This window comes from Mya arenaria, chromosome 14 (genome assembly GCF_026914265.1).
Source record: "Mya arenaria isolate MELC-2E11 chromosome 14, ASM2691426v1".
NCBI classification, from domain to species: domain Eukaryota; kingdom Metazoa; phylum Mollusca; class Bivalvia; order Myida; family Myidae; genus Mya; species Mya arenaria.
In genome coordinates, this window is record NC_069135.1 from 9,593,828 (window position 1) to 9,601,014 (window position 7,187).

The following is a 7,187-nucleotide window of genomic DNA, read 5'->3' on the forward strand; positions in this document are numbered from 1 at the left end:
CACGGACATTATTTTATTAAATTATAATCGTAACAAGAGAGCTTTATATTCAATCTGGTTTTTTTTTCTTTTCTATAATAAATGATATATAAAAGTATACCATACTCGTACGTTCATGCCAACAAACTTAAATAACACAATCTTTTAAAATTGGCAATCATTGCGGCTTCATGGGCTTTGTAGATCAAACAAATAGCAGTTTATGGGCCTTGCTGATATAAAGCTCTTCAAAAAAGGTTCCGAAATATATTAGTTTATGAAAACTATAATTGTTTATTGTATTTCATGAAAAGTTTCCACTTCAACATTGAATAGGCACAGACATACTAGAATATATTATTGTATAATATTTTCAATTCCGCATGCCAATGACATAATTTTACAACTACATGTATGCATAATATCATTAAATCTTGTGTTCTATGTTGTGCACCTGTCTGAAGTGGAAAGGAGTTTGTGTTTGATGTTGGCTGTGTGAAGGCATTGCGGCCTCTGTGGTTGTGTTCGGTCGCTTACCAACGCTTATTCCAACACAATCCGGCTGGCGCGTTAACATTGTTGTTTTTTTTTATTACCAACGACCTTAACATTGACCCTAGGTGCATTGTAAACATGTCACATGCAGACGAACTTGTATGAGAGTATTCATGACTCTCCCTCAAATACTTGTGAGTAACACTAAATCCATGTACCTTATTTCAATTAAGTGAAGGGCCATAACCCTCCTGGGCACAGCCTCAAATAAAACCCAAGATAAACAACTTCAGATGTTGGTCACCATTGTTCCAAGGTAATATGGCTTTAACGTCTATACATATGGAGATACCCGGTAGGGATGACACACTATTCCATGCAGCTATTTTTGACTAAGTCAAGGGCAATAACTCAACTCATAGTGTAGACAGCCACTCTGGCTCTCATACTATAAGAGAAATGCGCAGCACCAGATTGCATAATTTATGCCTCGATTTTACAGAATCAATGCCCTTGTTCAATGCTGTTCAATATTCCTGTTAGGTGTCATCCGTCTGTCTTATATTCTTTCGGCGATCCACGCAGGACAAGATTCAATAATGCGTTTGAGGCTATTTGTTTTAGCTATTTAATTCCATATCTCTGCACTAACTTGTTACAGTCACAGTGCAAAACTTCACATGCTGCTTAAGATTCATGTACTTTCACCACTTTAGCTATTAAAACTGCACTCTGACAGATTGAACGTTTTGACAACTTTTTTGTCTTGGAACGAGGCAATTTATGCGAAGATGCATAAAAACTAGTGGTATAAGACTGCTGACAAAAAATCAGATCACAGATTTCATATTTAAGTTCAAAATCGTTTTATGCATTTTTCTTAAACCGTTAGTAACGCTTTTAGCCTTAAAACATTAATTTTTGAACGGGAATATGAAAAATGATGTGATCTTTTGTCAGCAGTCTGTCATAACAATACAAAAAATAAAAAAAAAATAAAACATTTTGTCAAAACAGTAAATCGTATAAAGTATAGTTTTGGCGATATATGCAGGACAAGATTACATGCTGTATATGATATTTTATCTAAGATACTTGTAGAAGTCACACATGAACCCCCAGGTGCACAACTTTACATGCTGCTTAAGAGTTCCTGTAAAGTTTACTCACCCTGGCTCATATACTTTATATTTGCGTGAAACAAGATTTTTTGAGACATACAGAAGGACAGAGGAAAAAATATATCCCCCACCCGATTTTTTAATGCTATATAAAGACAAAAGCTCTGTCATGCAAACCCAAGTGTTGTCTGTTATTTCACATTTCAGGGACAATCAGTTTATTAACATGCTAGAGTAATGGGCCTTAAACACATTGTTTCTTATTTCAGTCAATCAGGGACAACAGTTTATAAACATGCTAGAGTAATGGGCCTTAAACACATTGTTTCTTATTTCAGTCAATCAGGGACAACAGTTTATAAACATGCTAGAGTAATGAGCCTTAAACACATTGTTTCTTATTTCAGTCAATCAGGGACAACAGTTTATAAACATGCTAGAGTAATTGGCCTTAAACACATTGTTTCTTATTTCAGTCAATCAGGGACAACAGTTTATAAACATGCTAGAGTAATGGCCGGGCCTTAAACACATTGTTTCTTATTTCAGTCAATCAGGGACAACAGTTTATAAACATGCTAGAGTAATGGGCCTTAAACACATTGTTTCGTATTTTAGTCAATCAGGGACAACAGTTTATAAACATGCCAGAGTAATGGGTCCTAAACATATGTGCACATTGTTTCTTGGAACGTGTGTACCAATCTTTTATCTTAATGTTACAGCCAATAAGTATTTTTTTTACAAAAGGCTTTTAAATAGTTGATTTTCTTCTTTGAAATAAAAGCAAGCTTAAAATCAATTAACATATTTGTTCTTTTATTAGGTAAACTCCATAACAATTTTGACAACAACCTATTCTAAACGTCACTTCTCTTGAGAACATGTAATTACGGTAAACATTGAAAGATGATGAGTTTCATTATAGATAAGCATCATTGCACTTTTTTGTGAGCTGACAAGACCATGACATGAAAATTGGTGCAGCAATACATACAAATTACTCCAATTCTTCTTAATACAGACCAACTGAAACACAGAAAGACCTGACCTGAAAGCCATACAATTGTATTTTGCATGGGTAATACATATAAGAACCCAACTTTCAGGCAAAATGGTAAACGTAAAACTGATACTGTACATTTTTAATCTTAGGCCTTTCAATGAATGATATTTTTAAACTGCACACATTTATTTCGAGAAGCTTGACATTAACACACTAAGCAACCTTTAGGTCTTACTGGCTGTTGATACAAAAATAAATCATTTTGACAAGGTTTCTTAAAATAATACAGGAGTGCAGCAGAGCAACCACAAGCACTTGTCTGTTGTTGTTTTTTAATTCAGCTAGTTTTACCAGCATTTATTTCAGCTAGTTATACACAAAACATGTGCATTGAAACTAACAAATAATGTTGTTTTTTTATATATATTACATGGTTAATTCAAATATATTAAAGAACAATGCTTACATTAACATATATTCTGCAGAATTGAGAAATAATGATAATAACTAGAGCTGTAACAGAGACAGCGCGCTCGACTATTCCGCCGCTTTTAAGTGTAAGGATTGAAAAGTTTTGGCGAAACATGCACGGATCGCTGTTAGATTAGATTTCAATGCAATACATGATGTGCTGCGATAACATAAATGTGGTTAACATGCAAAATTTTAACCAGAATTTTTAAATGTAATAATAAAGGGCCATTATTTGCAAAATACAGTTAACTAACTTGGTTATTCAATTAGGCTGGGTGGTTGAATACCATTGTATAAAGTCTCAATGCAATACATTAAGTAGTTGCTGAGATATTATCCTATGTGTGCTAACATGCAAGACCTTTACCAGAATTTCTAAGTCGCAAAATAAAGGGGCAAAAATTATATAATATGAAAGATAGGGTTACCTTACTTGATTAAATAAGAAGGTTAAATGGTTGGGAGCCTGTGTGTAAAGTTTCAATGCAATACATGATGTATTCGCTGAGGTATTGACTTAAAAGTGGTTACATGCTTAACCTTAACCAGAATTTCTAAGTCTAATAATACAGGGCAATTATTTTGCATTAAATGCAAACTAGAGTTATCTAACTTGATTAATTTAGTAGGTTGGATGGTTGAGTACCATTGTATAAAGTCACGATGCAATACCTCAAGTAGTTGCTGAGATATTAACCTATGTGTGCTTACATGCAAAACCTTAACCAGAATTTCTAAGTCTAATAATAAAGGGCAATTATTTGCATGAAATGCAAACTACGGGGATGATAACAGGGCCAAGTTGCCAATCCTGAAAATGTCTGCATGGGGTTCAGGGGGCCGCTAAAGGCTGGGTGGGGGGACAAGGTATTTCAGGGTTTCTAATACCCTTTTTTGCCTTAGAATAGTGTTCAAGGAGTACACCTTTCGGTTTGGTAGATATAATTATGTCCAACAGGAGACTTCCGCAATCAGAACAATTATCAGGAATCTTCACAGGCATAAGACATGTACCTTACATTTTGGTTCAGTTGTCTACTTCCCATAAAACTCAACTGGCTATGATCAAATGCCTGTGCATGAATAGTCTATACTGTGGGATGTTTGATAAATAATAATGAATAACATATCAAATATCAAGCTTCCAAATGTTTATTGTAAAGTGTTATTTATTCAAATTTTATATATCAGACATAAGAGTATTTATTCCATTATCTGCACATTTGATGAGAATATAATATTAATAATTATTATATATATTATTCCAAGTAACATCCAAATGGGGCTGTAAATGCTGTGGCAGGGTAACCGCTGTGGACATGGCGGGCTGTGTCACCATCAATGTCTATGAGGTGAGGGGCAAGTTGGCGTATTCTGGTCTCCAAGCCAGATTTGTTCTCCTCAAGGTGTTACAGGTGTCCAGTAGCACACACTCTAGATTGTCCCACGGCAGTTTAAGTCTCTCAAACAGGCTTTCATATTCCTTGAAAATTGATTCAGAATCAGCCCTTGTGATTTTTAAGGTGGACAAATGTCTCAACACTATTTCTTTCTCTATAGCACAAAAATAGCTGCAACAGTTTTCTCATTTTATGTGTTTGTTGACTCATCTAAGTGTTGCGTTGTTGGTTTAGTTCTTACAACAACCTGTGGAATGGGTTAGATTCATAAGATCTCAAATGGAGTTACATGTTTATTCGTTCATACCCAAGCATCAATTGAAATACAATACTACAGGCATAGCTATATATGAAACATAGTATTCAGTATGAATAACTACAATAGAGAAATATGCTGTAGTATATAAAGAATTGTGTCCCTTAGATACATTAAGATTAAGAATGCAACATCTCTCTTCTTTTAAAAAGAATTAGTAAGTTTATGAAAAAACACATTTAATCTAAAGTAATTTGGTCAACACCCTAGCGTTATCATTATTTTCAGCTGAGCAGAAAATCTTCTTGACAGATTAATTGTTCCAGCAGAGTGTATCTGGAAATTAATGAGAATTTCTTCTAACTAAATGTTAACAGTTCAGATAAGGACACTTGAATCCTCCCCGAAATGTCATCTGACTGTTGATATATCCAATTAACATTGTAGAAATATTGTCCACAAATATCACTTTCACACGGTTACAGAATATAGGCGATTATGAATTTCCTTCACAGCACAGAATATTGAAGAAAAGTTTTACATTTGAAATATATTGAAGTATCACAAATATATATACAACATAACACAAAACACATCATAAATCAGTTCAAAGATCCAACCTTTGAGGTACTTTGACCTGTCTTCCTGATCTAGTGACGTACATGTTAGAATTTTGATCAGTATTGCCAGCAACATCAGTTGGTGCTGATGGTTGTTGTTGTTGCGACTGAGTGTTATCATGAGAAAAGTTTCGCTCTGATTGATTTTGTATGTTTCTGTCACTGTCATTTTGTGATTGATTAGTTAGACGAATGTCTTTGCCAAAGTTGCATGGATGTGTATCTATGATTTGAAATGGTTTTTCATTTGTCTTCAACAAATGATTTCTGTTTCGTCTATAGACACCACCATCATTAGTTTCAACAATGTATGATCTGTGATGCACATGTTTCCTAACAATTGCCTGTTTCCAGCGTTTACCTTGTTTGATTCTAATTGTTTCTCCTTGTGACAATTGTGTGAGTGGCTTGGCAGATTTATCAAACCATGTCTTTGATTTGATTTTTGATTTTGACATTTTGCTGTTGATTTCTTGCCTATTTTGAACTTTCGGCTCAAGGTGTTTGCGTGTTACTGGCAAAATAGACCTAGTCTCCCTACTCATTAGTAATTGTACTGGTGATTTGCCACATGAAAGCGGTGCATTTCTGTATTCGAGAACTGCAAGATACGGATCTTTGTTATCTTGTAGAGATTTTGTGAAAATCTTTTTGATTGTCTGAATACATCTTTCAGCAACACCGTTGCCTTGTGAGTGTAACGGCGATGACGTAACATGTTCAAAATCCCATTTTCTAGCAATTTTGTCAAATTCCTGACTACAATATTGTCCTGCATTGTCACTAGGGATGCAAACGAATGGCAAAATTGATATTCGAATATTCGGTAATTCTTTCGATCGAATATTCGAATATTCGATAACCAAAATACATCTTTTAGAAGTTGTAGGAAACTATTATTATCATTTGCTTAAGTAACAGCCAAGGCATTTTAATCCTACTTTGCCGTAGCAAGTACGCGCGGCGGACCCTGATTTTCCTCAAATGAGCCTCTGAAATTCCCCATTTTTACAAAGAAAAAGGTAATACATTATGAACAATCAAAAATCAAAATCGAATAATTCCGCTGCCTTCATATTGTAAAACAATGTTAAATTAGATGGATTCCTAATCAAATGGCGTTATGAGCCAATGGAGGGTATTTCCGTAGTACGAGCAGCCTCGTTCTGGGATAGACCTCTACCTAATATACCAAACCAACTCGGGAACTAGTAAAATAATAAATCAAAAACAAACATGAATTTGATTCTTCTATTGTACATTAATTGGGGAAATATATCCTAAAACGCTATACTGTACAGTTACATTTCAAAGCAAGAACAGTGCATCGAAACATGGAAAACAGTTAACAGCACATACATGTAACTACATTATTGTAGCACATGCCATACATAGTATCACGGCGATTTGAGCTATGCTTCACAGCTTAATTTGCAACCAGGACAGCACATTGGTGATAAGGCCGATTCCTTATATCCTTAATTGGCAAAGGCATTTAAATTTACCGAAAATATGTTATTTTTTTGGTGTCACTTGTCCAATAGCCAGTTGTAAAATTACGGGGACATTTGATAGTACCCGACGATATGTCCCTAAATGACATATGACGCGTGTTTAGTGTATTGTCATCACATTCACACCTCTGGCATAAGGGGCCAATCATTGTAAAAACATGACAAACGAACTTTATAGACAATAGCAGTGTTGTAGGTCAAAGTTTTTTTATTCTATTTATTCAACATTTGTTTTCGAATATTCGAATACCGATTTTGACATTCGAATACCAAACGTTTGATCGAATATTCGAATATTCGAATATTCGTTTGCATCTCTAAT